At 36.0% G+C, this 16420-nt stretch overlaps 1 protein-coding gene across 2 annotated transcripts in view; it reads left to right on the forward strand.

Moving 5' to 3' along the window:
• LOC116346582 (Krueppel-like factor luna) overlaps nucleotides 1-16420 on the forward strand; it is a 481191-nt gene that overhangs the window by 229077 nt on the left and 235694 nt on the right. The gene's annotated exons all lie outside the window — the stretch shown is intronic.

The following is a 16420-nucleotide window of genomic DNA, read 5'->3' on the forward strand; positions in this document are numbered from 1 at the left end:
ATTAACAAGACGCCAATTATAAAATGTATTTTCTTCTGGCTGATTTAAATATCATATCGCAGAATTCAATGTCGAAGTCAATGGGCTTCGCCCGAACGTCGTAGATAGCAAAAGCGACGAAAAAAAAAAACGATTCGACACTATAATGAAAAATGAGAGAGACTGATTTAAATGTATAGAATGCATTCAATGGATCTCGTTATCGTAACTTGAATATGCTTTTGTTGTCAATGAAAACAAAAGATGTGGGTTTGTTTCAATCGAATAGAGTGACACCAAGTTACTTGCATACTATCTTTAATAATAATAAAACGCATATGAATATGTCATTTCCTTTTTTGGACTGCTGCTGTTCCCAACGCTAATCGTCACTGTACCATTCGGCAGTCGATTCGTTGGTTGGCCGGTCACACACAAGATTTATGCATTCATGAATTTTGATTCATATGCTTCAATTGAAATTCTCGTCGACTTGTTTCCTATTTATCGTTCTCTGCTTACTGGGCCCACTCCATTTTCAAGTGTTATCAACAGGAATTTACTTTTATAAATACACACATATATTTATATGCCGTTGCCGTTGCTGTTGTCATTGTCATCGTTGCCTTCTTTTTTTCGATTCAATTGTAATGTCCAAAAATATACATATACGTTCACTGCACTTTCGTTCATACTCATCCCAATGCGCGGCTTGACACTTACTGCATATGCCCATGTGTTTATGGATATGGATTGCGTCTGAGATATCGATGTAAGTGTAACGACAACTTGCTGCATATAGCTTGTGGCATTGACATTCAAAATGAAACCGAATAATAGCGTGCAACAATATAAAACAACAACAAAACCGAATGGCGAATTTCTATATTTCTATCGGTTTGCCAAGCATTGTGCAATAAACGCTGAATGAATTGTGAACACTGCGGCTCTGGTTGTCTCTCTTTCTCTCAGTGATATTAAGGCCACTCACTCGGTTGTGCATTAACTGTAGCGTGGTTGTGATATACATGTGGGTTTTTTTGTACTGCATTCCCTTTGTTTGATTCTCTCATTTTATCCGAGTTTTGTGTGTCGGCTTTTGGTTCGATAAATTGTTACTTTGTCAATGGATACATATATTCGTTCATTCATACTTTGCATACCATTTTTCACACACACACTAACACACTCTTGTAAGTTTTTATCAATTGAGGATTGTCTGTCTCCATTGAATTATGTTCCCGACAGAGTCAGGGTTATTGTTGCCGCTGTTCCTACATACATTAGATATAAGCACATTGCAGTTACCAGTAATATGTATAAATATCGCCGAACTTTGAAAAATCCGTCTAACCATTTTGACGTAGTTCACAGTTATATTTTTTTTATTCAAATCTCTATATGAAGTCAACGATTGAAAGAAATCGTATATGAACGTTGTTCACATCAAAATTCGTTTGACCGAATGAATGAAGAATACTTCAGAACTATTTTTCTATGCATTTTGTTCCGACTATTCAAACTTTTTCATTCACAAAAGCAAACGTCGTTTGTCAACGTATTCAGATTGTTTGGTTTCATTTTACTTGCCATTGAAATCTAGAAATGAAATTCGTTGTTGTTTTTTTTCACACCAGTTTCCGTGTTGCTTCCCTTGACACCCTTTCATTTACACTTCTATTATTCTTGACTAAGTCTAACTCTCGCTTCGACTGGCGCTTGTTGTGGCCTTTTCTAACTATCTTTCTGTCTCTCACCGCATACGCACATTCCGTTTTTTTTCTCGTACACTCTCCTATCTCAAGCACAAATATTTAACGCCATTGCAATATCGCACACTAGATTCTCGCATTGACTTTTCAAAAGTGGTTTTATTCCAACCAATATTCAATGCGGCGAGTAATAAATCGAGTTAGTTTTCTTTATTGTCCACTAACTGTCGCTGCACACTGTTTAAGACATTTATGGAAATCCACTCCATCACCGTCAATATTGTATTATTATTATTATCATGAGTATGTGTGTGTGTGTGTGTGTGTGTGTGTGTGTGTGTGTGTGTGTGTGTGGTGTATGCTCAAGCTTATAACTCATTTAAACAATCACGAAAATCTCAAGATATGAAGTAAACTCAATGAAAGAACTTAATTTATTCCTTGAACTCTTACTGTGAGATACATAAATGTACACATATATAGCGACACCAAATGTGGGATTAATTGTTAAAATGGCATACAATGATCTTTACTTGTGAATACTGCCGAAAAACCCGACGTCATGTGCAGAACATGATGAACTGTACTGAGTACAATATAAAGTGAGAGAACACACATTTATCCACACAATGCTATTGTGCTAGAAAATATCTACAACACACGCCATCTGCATATCGACTATCGTATGCGTGTTACATGCATTATTCTTTTCGGTTTGAAAAACGAAGTTTTCAATTTTAAACAAGATGCACAGCAGTTGTACACCAACGACATATTGTAAAGCGATGAATGCAGTACAGTATTTGCCCGAATGAAATACACATATATGCATTTAAAAAAAATCGAGGTATGATATCAAATCGAAATTGTGAAAACTGTACAGAAGTTATGAATTAGTGATTGAAGAGGCATCGTGGCTTTTTATTCATCTATACTTATGTTGTTCTATTGTAGACAAACTGTATTTCAGCCGGAAATAAAATGTCAAATATATATAAAAACAAAACTCACAAAGTTTGTATTTGAATTTTATCAAAAATCTTTAAGGTTGGGCAAATCCCAAACTAATGATGTTATCAAACACATGATCTATTATGTGAGTTTTCTAAACATCAATATCAAGTTTTCGCATGAAATTGAAAGTGGCCGATTTACGCTTTCATATTGGTCAAATATTGGAGTATTATTATATAATATATATATATTTATAATACAATCAAAAAATCAATGGTCCACAGTAAATATTTGCTAAACAGAGGCGCAGTTAAAATTGGCACAGCTTTCGTATTAAATTCAATTTAAATGGTTTCGTACATATCTTTATTTCTTATTCATACCCCCCTCATCTCTATTTTTAACGTCGTATTCTAACCCACACCATTTTCCAATCTTCCGCTATCTAATTTTTTAATAAAAAAATCATCATTTTCGATCCAATTTCCGAATTTTTTTAAAATTGCTGATTTTTTCTTTCGTTTCAAAAGTTAAAAAATAATTTTGGTTGGCGAATATGGAAGACATATCACAAGAATATGTTTAGAAAAATATACAGCACTCAATTTGAGCGATTACATTCGAATAATATATGTTTTATATCAAAAAGAAAGTCGAAATAAGAAAATATAAAAACAAACGAAATAACAATATGTTGTATGAAGTGGGCATTGTAGGACAATAAAGACGACGTCGGCGATAATAATATGATAGAAACATGAGCATTTTCAAGTTGAAAGCGGATAAACGAACAAGAATAACAACACTTCCTTTATTTCTCATAGTCCTGTTTCTGTTCAATGTTCACAATCAAGGTTGTATTTAAATACAGCAAATTTGTTAGTGTTTTGAGCGAACGAGTACGATCCCACTTTGAAACCGAGAGAAAGAGAGAGAGAGAGAGAGAGAGAGAGAGAAAGATACGCGCTCAATTCATAGAAAATATTACATTATGAATATGTGCTTATCCTATGTGTTTGAGGGATTTTGCATGCACCTAAGTAACAATGGCTTTATCTCTGATAAACATTGTATTATTCTATTTGAATATTTCGACAGAGGCAACGGAGAGGCAAAGAGAGAATGTGTGCGTTTGTCGAGTTTATCATTGAGTGTAAAATCTTGTCTCGGACATTTTTGGAAGAATGTCAACACGAGCAACTCTCTGTCTCCGTTTCTCGATATAAATACAAATAAAATGTCTTACATCCGTAAGATGAACTTTTCCGCATTGTGATCCACAACATGCATTTAATTACGTATCTTTTGCCGTCAATATGAATTCATGAGAAAACTGAATCTGATATAAGTTTTGCGATACAAATAATTTTTGAACGACTTTTCAATGCCTGTATGATATCGTAATCATGTGAAAATTTGCAGATGTTTTTTTTTCACAAAAAGCTAACATTCTGAAAGTTTGAAGAAATTTCAATGCAATTGAGTATATACAAAATTTTCGATTTCGAGCTAAAAATCCAAAATTTTGTTCGGGAGGTACCCCTAATTTGCATTGAAATCTCTTCAAACTCTCAAAATGCTATTTTTGCATGAAAAAAATATTCTGTGCAAAGTTTCAGCTCATTACGATATGATTGAGGCATGGTTTTCATACAAAAATCAATTTTTTTTGAAATTTTTCTATGAAAAGTGTGTCGAAAATCATTTGTATCGCAAAACTACAATACATATTTTTGAGTGTTTAGGAATACATTACATAAATATCACTTTTGGAAGAAAAATTGAATTTTGCCTATGGATGGCCATGGGCATCACACCAGACATGACACGTCACTCTATCAACCGAAGTCGCTCAAAATCTAAGGGTTTCTATTCCTCGGCACCCCCAATCATCCTGTGAAGTTAGATTTTGAATTACTTTTCTTGTTTGAAAGTTATCGTGTTAACAAATTTTTGCGTACAGGGTACAGCGTACACGGTACAGGGTACGCACATACATTCGGACTTCGAAAAAACGCCAGATTCGTGTTCCCTGGCTCCTAAAACATTCAGAAAACATGTTTTTTTTTGGTTTTAATTTTTCGCCCGATTCCAATACTTTACCTTACACACAAGGTGTGTGCGGAAAAGTAAAATGCGCTCAATACAAATAAACAGAAAACACCGACAAAACTCTGACAATTTCAAAATTAAAACCAAAAGTTTGAAATGATAAGCGTTGAATCGTTAATCTTCTAAATGGCATTATAATTAACACAGCAATTAAATTAAGCATTAATACATTTGAAAATTATTTACTCATTGTTTTTTCTTTTTTCTTTTTTCTTTTCAGGTAATTATTTTGAACAAAATACAAAAACGACGAATGTTGCGGCCATAATATGATTAGAACAGCATGTGCACAATAACGGAAAAATAAAAGAGGAGCTATTTCCGAGAAAAAAATGAGAACATCATTGGCAAAATTAAGTTGTTTATGCCTTGTGTTTATGCAAATAGACAACAAACGAAAAAAAAGAGCACGACATAAAAAAAGCGTCTCCATGTGGAGTATATATATACAAAGTATGCTGTGGCGTTCTATTTTTTCTTCAGACCCCATTGCTTGTGCACATATAGTTTTGGATCGGACGGCCGTCACCACTGGCGATGATTCAACGTAATAAAAGCCGAAAAATTTACCGTTTACACATGTCTTGATGATATGTTTAATATCGAAAAATGAACAAAAAGGAATAGATTGTGACGACGTCTGAAAAGCATTCAGGCCCAGTCAAGCTAACAAGAAAAAAAAACATCGAAATTAGTATTTTGCATGTTTGAGCAACAGTTGTATAGTTATTATGAGTCGTGGCAGGACATATCATCGAATAGAAGAAGAAGAAGAAGAAGAAGAAGAAGCAGAAAGAGAGCGAGAGAAAACATCGAGAATTGGAGCGATTGAAAAGCACATGTTTTGCGCATAATATTGTCAGACTCACATCGATCGTTGTTGTGCAGGTTGTTTCAGGCCACTCTGCTAATGCAGTGAAACGAAAAAAAAGACAGCCAGCAAAAATGAGAGAGTGATTACGTGCTCATTTCAACATCCATTTCAATTATTCATGAATTTGAAGACGCCAACATCTTTTGCACGCAGCAAAGAGGCGCAAAAAATAAACACTAGTCACTGTAAAATGTGTGTATTATACACAGAATCGAAGCATATGAGTGCGAGAGAACCAGAGACACACACAGAAAGAAAGAAAGTGAGCGTCTGTCTCGTATATAATATCGAGAACATACGACGAGATTTATGTATGACGATGGTACGCATTTTTATATGTGCAGTAAATAATGTTTGGATGGTGCTCGTGTGCACTATGCACGTTAACTAAAAATCTTTCACATTCTATTGCATTTGAGTGTGTTGACGGCGCGAGATGATGTACATTTTTAATGGTTTTTACCGATATGTATGTGTGCTACTAAACATACAATGGCGAACACACATTATATGATCATTGTGCGAAATGTTTGATGAGGCCCGTGCGCGCGCTAGCTTCATTTTTTTTTCAACGTAAACACACAGATGTATGTTCGCTTTGAACTTGATCAATTTGTCATCACACTGACACAGCCTCGCACCACACGACCGGCTAAAATATTAATGCACCGTGCGTGCAGGCTGAAATAAATGCGAATTTCTTGCTGCTACAACTGTTGTTGTTATTTTCTTATATAAAAAAACGAAACACAAAACAGAACGCATTTGCATTTTGCCCAGTTTTTGGTGTACCCAATCCAATAAACTGTATTAATATTGCATGTAATGGGGAATGAATGAGAAGATGATGATAATAAAAATATCTGCATATAAAATATGAATGATTTCAACCGAATTTGGTGTGAGGAGTGCGTGCATCATATTACACAATTTCTGGTTGATATATGCATCACAAAAGTCATATGGTAAGTGGTTCAGGCCCATGCAACTACCAAACATTCTACACACCAACTCAGTTGTTTGTATACTATTTGAATCGAATTCACAATATGAAATTTTCAGCTTCTGTTTACTCAATTTCGACGAACAAGTCAATATGCCAAAAACTTGAAATGCCCAAAATAGCTGTGTAACAACACTATTATCTCATTTTTTTTATACATGAGTGTAATAGTTAAGGTTTTCTTCTTCTTCGTTTCATATCTTACTGCAACTGACACTCATTTGCATATCACTCTTGTCTTTTGGAAAAAGCTGTGCAATTTCGATGAATTAGCATCGAGTGTGTGTGTGTGTGTGTATCTTATATCAAATGTGAGCCCAAAATCAAACTAGACTACATTTTGGAGTATAGGATGCTTACTTACATAAAAGAATACCCCAAAAAAAACATGTGTACTTGTCGAAAAAGTGACCGATATGCAAACAACAACTCAAACATATTCAGCAAATTAAATGCATTTTCATTTCAGTGCGGGGCTGATTTTTCCACCGATCTCGCATAAAACATATAATCTACAAGAAGTGGAACAAATGGCCAAACATGTACATTGTACATACAACGCCATTTTCAACCATCATCTTCTACAACCATCGTCGTCGCCTTTGTAGAAAATATCTCCTTCGCATATCTCTTGTTTTCTATTTTCATATGCAAAACGTACACAATCTTGTGAAATATATGCTCCACTTGAATATTCAAAAGTTTTTAATTCAAGCATTCGCGTCAAAGTTCGTATAGAGAGTGAGGGAGAGAAGCAGAGATATGCACTTTAAAGCAAAAAAAGATATCGGTACATTACATGGAAGTGTATGAGTCCTTCGCATTGCATGCTTACAATCATACTAATTCAGTTAGCCCGAAATGTGTTTGTATTTTGCAAATGGCAGGCGGACGATATTCGTTTCTGCTCTACAGAATTATTTATTTACGCAATAATTTTACGGAAGCGAAAGATGGTTGTATACACTCTTTTATATGCTAAATTTGAAAAGAAATGCCTGTTATGAACGTGTTTTATACCACTCAATCTCTTGAAATTGGATCCACTGAGTAAGCAAGTATCACATCAGGTGTGTGTTCGAAAAAATAACAACAAAAAGAAGAAACATACATTAAAATTGCATTTTAAATGCAATACACACTAACTTAACTCATATAGCTGATAGTTCGTTTATTAAATGTATAAAACTGGTAAATTTTCGGACGAAAGACGTTCATTGGCCTTTTTTACGTTAATTTTTGAAAACGTGAACTGTGATCGCACAGAATTTAAATTTGCATACAAAATTGATCTTGTTGGCTGGTTTGAGCAGGCCAATTGCCATTCAAAAGACACCTCGAACGATCTTTAAAACTTGAACAGATAAAGAAAACATCTTTTGGTCTTTTCAAAAAAAAAAAAAAAAAGTATTTGGAATTTAAGATGGATATATTCGCGTGAACTTTAACATTTATAAATGTCCAATGATGTAATTTGGCGTGTTATATAGAAATGTGTGTATATATAAACGTCAGTTTGCCGATAATGTATGTATGTTTTTTCTGTGTTTCGTTTGAGTAATACACGGATCACAAAGCTCATCGACATGGCTGTCGACAGTAAAATCGATTTAAAAGCCATTACAGTTCTCCACACGGTTGATTATTATTACTATTATCGTTTTTGGCGCATCTTTGAACCTTTAACTCCGCTCTCTTTTTCTTTTTCTCTCTTTCACTATCTCTTCGCTCAGACTTTAGTTGTCTTGGCCAACATTTGTGCGCTATGATGTCTCATGCTATGTACATGATGCAAAAAAATATATGCGCTCCACATACCATACATGTGTCTTGTATACATAATATTCATATGAAATGAGATTCTTTTTTTGCCATTTATTTTTCTATGTGTATCTTTTATAATTTTTTCACTGTATCGTTGTCGTTTTTTCTTTTCGCCCGCTGCCGAAAAGGAAAGATTCTGTGACGCTTCCCATTTCCTGCCTTTATTTTCAATAACATATGCATGAATTTATATCTTTTTATTCGCTATATGCGAGTGTGTGTGTAAGTATGTATAAAGTTTGCGTTTGCAAACATTTTTTATAATATTAGGTGAAGTGAATGTGAAGGGTGCCGTATCAGTGTGTTGACTTCTGCATACGTGTGTATATGGAAAATTTTTGGTGTGGAGAAAAACCGACGAATTGATGTTGCTGCATAAAACATGTATCGAAAGTTTTCGGTTAGGGTCCATTGTATGCTGTTAAACCACACTCACATACGCATATATACATGTATGATATATTATATGCATGAAACATTTTCAATGCAGTGATTTCGCTGACTCTGTCTGTATCTTAAAACCGAACGAAAGAGAATGAGCAAAATGTTCAACCAACAAAGCAAAGCAGAGAGAAACAGCAAGAGAGAGAGAGAGAGAGAGAGAGAGAGAGAGAGAGAGAGTTATAACGAGAAATATGGAGGGAATTCATTTGCGAAAAGCGAAATATTCTCATATCTTTTTGGTGCATAAATGTCTCGAATGTGCTTGTGTTCAATCGATTTGTGATATTTGAACGGGCGCACATTTTGCATTCAAACTTTATCAACATCAACATGTTTAAGTAAATAGCGAACAGTAAATGCACTTTTATATGTATGTGTGTGTGTCGCATACATTAATACACAGCAGCAGCAACAACAACAACAACACAAAGTATTTTATCGATTAGAAGGATAAATCGAAAATACTCAACAGCAATTTTCATAGCTGATGCACGCGACCGCACACACACACACACACACACACGCCATAAAAGTAGTCGTAGATACAGCAGCTGCCGCCATAGAGGGCGATAGGTGGAGATGGGGAACAAAAGAATACTGTGCAGTAGTGACATTGGACATAAAAAACGCCTTTAATACGGCAAACTGGTCACAAATAAAGAAGTCGCTTGCTAGAATGGACGCTCCGTATTACCTGAGAAAATTGATTGCAAGCTATTTCATGGATAGGAAACTGCGGTACGATAGCGAAGACGGAGTGAAATACTACTGTGTTTCAGCCGGGATAGCGCAGGGCTCTGTATAAGGCCCACTCCTGTGGAACATCATGTACGACGGTGTTCTGTGATTTCCACTGCCACCAGGAGTAAAAATTGTTGGTTTCGCTGACGATATCGCCATTGTTATCGTAGCGAAACACATAGAAGAAATCGAAGCAGTCGCGAACGAAGTAATTTCGCAAGTCAAGAGTTGGCTGGAAACTGCTGGCCTAGAGCTGGCAGAGCACAAAACGGAAGCAGTCCTAATCACGGGTAAATCACTGAAGTATATGAAAATAAAAGTCGGCAAACAAATAATTAGCTCGAAAGACTCGATCAAATATCTAGGGGTCATGATCGACAACAGACTCCAGTTCATGTCCCACGTCGAGTACATAAAGAATAAGGCAGTATCAACGCAAGCAGCGCTCTCTAGAATTCTGCCAAATATCGGGGGTCCCAAATACGGTAGGAGAATCCTACTCTCAAGAGTAGTTAGCTCGATACTGCTCTATGCCGCTCCGGTTTGGGCAGCAGCACTGACGACTAAAGCAATAAGGAGAAATCTTGCAACCACATACAGACTCAGCGCACTAAGAACAATAAGTGGCTTCAGGACGATATCAGACGACGCAGCATTAGTTATGGCCGGGATGATGCCATTGGATATACTGGCTGACGAATAGTGGAGAATCTACAACAGAAGATCCACAGACAAAAGCGAGTATAAACGCATTAATAAAGAAGAAAGAACAACATCGATGGCCAAATGGCAGACTCGATGGGAGACCACAACAAAAGGCCGAAGGACTTACAATCTTATACCGGCCATTGAGACATGGGTGAATCGAAAACAAGGGGACTGTAGTTACCAACTCACTCAGTTCCTTTCTGGTCATGGGAGGTATCGAAAATATCTACACAAGTTTAAACACGAAAATTCTGCGGCATGTCCAACCTGCCCAGAACAAGAAGAAGACGCCGAACATGCAATTTTCCACTGCATTCGTTTCGCAGAGTCGAGAGTACACATCCCCCCAAGGGTGAGTCTCCTAGTATGTTATATGCTCGAAACGGACGAAGGGTGGAATAACACCCTCAATTTTGTCACAAATGTTCAAAAGGAGCTCCGCATAGCGGAAAAACAAAGAAGAGAAACAACGGAGAGACAAGCATAAAATGCTAACCAGCCCTGCGATGTAATACCTAACGGCAGTTCCGCGGGGAGAGTGGTAGAAGAGTGTGCAAGGGTGTGGTTTAGTACGTAGGCGCTTTCCCAGTCGGCGAATCGTGCATGCTAATCGGTCATCTCACCATTGGTATCTTTGGAAGATTCCACATCCAGGCAAAAAGCCAAAAAAACACACACACACGCACACATTTACTGCCCATTCTTCGTTGAAACGCCCCAAAAAACCATCGTCAACCACTTAATGATTATATTATGAAAATTTTCGTTGATCAAGTCCTCAAAGTCAAGTTTGGAGACTCTATACATACACACATACATATATATAGACGATGAGATATTGAGTTATTTATTTTGTATGCTGAGTTCATTGTGTACATTCCAAGCGAGCCTAACTGCATCGCCAGCCAACATCATAATAAAGTCGATTAAGTGCACACGGATATGTATTGTATGTAGCAGCGATTTTGTAAACACGTTCCTCGAAATCGCAATTGCTCTTACTTATTTTCCAAATACTTTTCAACACGTTCATCATCGTCACACATATAAAATGCCGTACGTACTTCCATTTAAAATATACTTTGAGCATTATGATGGCAAAGAAAAAAAAACACAAAAACAAACAAGCGATGACAGCATAACATTTTTTAATTGTGTTTTAATATTAATTAAGTGGTGAGAAAAAAAATGTAGAGTTATATCAAAATCACGACAAAATCTAACTTAATTTTAAATTATTAATCGTTTTATTCATTTTAAGGCACCTGTTTATAAAAGTTCTACAATTCACTACTTTTAATATACAGAGAAAGAGAGGGCCATAAAATAGAGAAAATTCAATTTTTATTATTTAACTATTCTGAGAAAATATTTCACACAATATTCTCTTTATAATTTAATGGTTCCGATATTTGGAATGGAAAATGAGTCATTTGAAAATGACCAAAATATGATGATGTTTCATACGTGTTGGTATTCTTGACTTGAACACATACACACAATGTTTACACTTTTCCGTATTTTTGACTATGAAATAATAATTCCGTGTAGTCACATGACCTTTAAGTTGACATAGACCCCCCATATGTGGCATTAATTATGTGTGGGGCATGCGATTCATTTACGTGACAACCGTCATTTCTTTTCAATTAATTTTCCCCAATTTCAAATTTTTCACACACACACACACACACGCGCACGCACACACACTATCACACAGAGTAAAACATTCAATCGAGTTTGGCCAGTGGCCCCAGGCATGTACGAAAACTATTCAGGCTCAGCCCGAGGTAACGCTATACGTATACAATTTTCAATTCGTTCATGGTACACCCTTCCAGTCGTTTTTGTGCAAAAAAATGTATGCTTGCATGACAAATTGCTTGCAAATCTATTTTATGTGTTCGTTTCATGAGTCAGAACGTGAGTGAAAGAGGAGAAAAAAAATGATATTAAACTAAAATTTAATTAAATCTTGTTCGCCATTTTTATCTCTCTCGGTCCTACACTCTGTTCGCTTACGTTTATGAGTCAGTTGGTTATATGCATATTGCAATATCCATTCGCCGATGCATTCATTAGCGTATTGTTAGCTCCAAATACTTCATGCAATCGCATCCCCCGCACATTTTAATAATGGGTTTTTGCATCTTAAGACCGAATACATATAAATTTTTGGCAATCTAGCATTTTAATGACGAAGAATGGTCACTAACTCACACCTACCGAAATCAGCTGTTCTGTTCTTATGCTATCTTGTTCACTGCATTTTAGCTATCTGCCTTCTCATTCCAAACGGCCAACTATATTTAATTGGGAAAATTTAAATTTCGGTGCGGTAATGGTGGTGGTGTTGGTGCCACGCTTGTGCTCTAGCCACCACGAAAATCAGACAGACAAATGGATTAGCAATTTTTCAGTTAGTTTTTCCATCGTCATTTAATGTAATACGATCCACGATGGTTCTCTCTCTCTCTCTCTCTCTCGGCTCGGAAAATATTAAACTCAACCATTTGTTATGTGCGTTACTCGGCTTATCAATTTGTATTGTTTCATATTCGAAACACGTGCTCACATCCGCTCAATGACAAATTTTATTGCCTGAATTATAATTATTTTTCCTACATCCAATACCAAAATTCGGTTTTCATTTTCTTCATTGTTTCAAATCGAGATTTATGCAAATGTTTGCAGCATATTTTCAGTTTCACGAGAATGGCAGTGGTCTGCAGTTTCTATTTGAAAAAAAATAAATGGTTTTGATTAAGAGTATGTTTGATTGTCTGTTAGATGTCTTCTTTTCGCGTTGACCCTTCTTTTTAATCCACACACACATACACGTTGGTGCATATCAAATCTCAACAAGATCTGGGCTTACGCGTACAACACTACCTTATTTCAATAGTGACCGATACAACAGCGAACACACAATAAATTCGGTAGTAATGCGGTCAACGTTGCATATTTCGCTAAATCTATTTTTGCAATTGCTTTTTTTCGCCTTTTTTGTGTTTTAAAAAAAAACAACTCATAAATCCAATAATTTGCAACATAAAAACATTTGGTCGTGATAAAAACGAACAGATTTAAAACATCGGAAACAACATCGGATTAATAAAAATATGTAAATGGAAAAGAGAATGAGAAAAATTGAATCGATGTGCTTAAAGCAGTAGAAGCAACAACAATTCGATGAAATTTACAACAAGATCTACAAAGTATCCAAAAAAATACGATAATGATTTTCCAAAAAATGGCGTATATCAACTTGTTTGGCTTGCTTGTTTCCACTTTTTTTTGTCCGGCATTGAATGATACTAACTGCACAGCAAAAATGCTGTAAGAAGCGCGAGAAATGGCAGTAAACGAAATCAAATAAAAATATTGCCAGAAGAAGCGAAAATCTCTATCATTCTCTATCATGTGAAGGCAGACAAACAATTCAAACACCAAGCGCTAAAACACATTTGAAATATTAGTTTTTATATTCGCACAATGTGCGCGCGTAATTTAAATCAGTAAAAGTGGTCAACCCTCCCCCCGATACAGTGAAATCCCAATAAGTGTGAACAACTGGAAAGAAGCAGATTGTATAAAATGCCCGCATATATGCACCACAGATGATCGACATGATAGAAACAACGCAGAACACACACAAATACATCCACGCATACATCACATACTCATTTTCTGTGTATTTTTGGGTAATTTTTTTGGATTTTTGCATAAATTTTCGGTGTGCTTTCTCGAAATGATAAAAACTATAAACAATTGTGAACGTATGAATGAGATAGAGAGATGGTCAAAGCCATTTGTGTGATACAATTGTCGTCCTTGACGCGAGTTCTGTTGTAAAAATGGTTGTTTTTCATTTTCAAACGATGTATGTGTATACACATTGTTCCGCGGGGCTTATTTCTCACTCTCTCTGTTTCTCTATCTGTCTGTGTGTCGGTTGCAGCGCGAAAATATTGTTGTAACCAAATGGAAAAAAATGCCATGAGATTATGCATGTGTAAAATGTACACTAAAAATGCATGCGAACAACAACGTATCGTGTTGTTGATGTTAAATTTGTTGTTGTTGTTGTTGTTGCTGGGATTCTCTTTATTTTATAATAAATATGCATGGTTCAGCGTTGTGTGTAGAGACAACAAGGATTAAAAGCACGAAATTGGCATGGGTAGCTTGGTTTTGAGAACGTATTTTTTTTCGCTCTCCATCACATTTTCATTGTTTAAACGTTCGTTTGCTCCTTTTTATTTTCATTTCGAATATCGTTGCCGCTGACATTGCAAAATGCAACGTCGTCATCCAATTGGATGTGGGTGTGTACAGAATGAATATCGAAAAATTTCAGCCGAGAAAAGTAAATTCCGGTCAGTTGTAAATGTGACCTGAACAGCGTCAGAAAAAATGGAGCACACAGAACCACATAAAATTCATTAACCCCAGAAAATAGTCCAATTTCGTTTGTTTAATTTTGATTTTATTTTTAAAATATGTTTATTGACTTGCATAATAATAATTATAAACTTTTATCGGCATTGGAGTCGGTGAGTCGTTTGTACGGTGCATCCAGACTTATATTGAATCTTGACATATTTTCTTTACACTACCGTCGCCCTATTTCACCAGAACTATATTAATAAGTTAATGGCATCGACAAAATGCGTTTAAATAAACACAACTATACTGGTCACTTGAGCAATAATGTGTTGAAAATGTGTTCAGATTGTAAAATTTGAAGCAAACTTACGTTTTCACAACCCTCTCTATCGACCCGAGTTCGCTAAAGTGCTAAGTATAACATTAAAGAACACAAACAACGACACCAGCAACCAGCCCCAAAAGCAACAACAACCAAACAAACAAACGAAAGAAAAAAACAACGATGAATTATGAACAAACTAATAAAATGAAGTGAACAATTCTATGAACAATTATTTAATTCAATTTTATTCCGTTGATTCATGTTTTCGAAATGTTGTGTGCTGTTGACTGCTGCTCAGTCAAATACAGAACAACCGAACGTGGACAAAACTATGGGTGTTCAAGGAGGTTGCGAAATAACGAAGCAAACGACACGCCAATCATTTGTTTATTTTTCATTTTTGTTTTGAAATGGAGAGCATGATGCAGGAAATGATTTTCCATAGCTGTGATTTTCTCGTGCTCTTTCTTTCCTTTTTCCATGCACAGTGAACGGGAATCGAATCGAGCTAAAGTCACGAACCAAAACCGAAAATGCACCTTGCAATATAGGATGCACACACACACACACACAAACAAAACTTCATTTCGTTGGTCGGGTTGCAATGGGACGAAAATGCGACATGGACAATTGCAACAAAGAAATGCGCGAAGGAAAAGTGCTGCTGCACTACGACCTTAGTCAGTTGGCAAATGCTCCATTTTATTCGCATGAGCTTTTCGACGAACCGGATACAATATTCCCACGTTCATTAATTCAATCATTTCATTTCATTCATTGTTTTCTCTCTGTCCTGATTGTAATGCACAAAAATTTATATCTCTCTATCGCCATCTCTGTTGCGCGCCATCAAATCAAAGCCACTGAATACTTGTCATTTGATAACATTATGATTTTTGTTGGCGATGAGCAGTACCAACAATGTAATTTGTACTATTTCACGGTTTTGGTTGAAATTTCATGTTTGGTTTTCAACAAGACACTTTTCCACCAGAATTTTGCAAATATATTATTTAAGTCGCATCAAATTTCTTTTTTCGTGCGCGCTCTAACTATATGTTACGATGGTGATGATACGCCACACCATCGAGGCGACAATGTCAACACATTACAAATGGTCGCATGAAAGATATCAGTTAAATGCATTGAGCGTGAAGAAGTACGAGAAACAAAACTATGATACGAAACAAAAATCATCTAAAGTGTCAACAACCAGAGGATAAATAATCATTTGCTGGTAATAGCGACAGTGTGTGGAGAAAAAAGACAACACCGAAACGAAAATGAAGCACAAGCTATTCTTTTTATAACTCTACACTGTGCGCATTCGAATATTCGATGCAATAGAAAAACGT

This window comes from Contarinia nasturtii, unplaced genomic scaffold (genome assembly GCF_009176525.2).
Source record: "Contarinia nasturtii isolate CC-2019 unplaced genomic scaffold, AAFC_CNas_1.1 Cnas_scaffold_1565, whole genome shotgun sequence".
Classification (NCBI taxonomy): Eukaryota; Metazoa; Arthropoda; class Insecta; order Diptera; family Cecidomyiidae; genus Contarinia; species Contarinia nasturtii.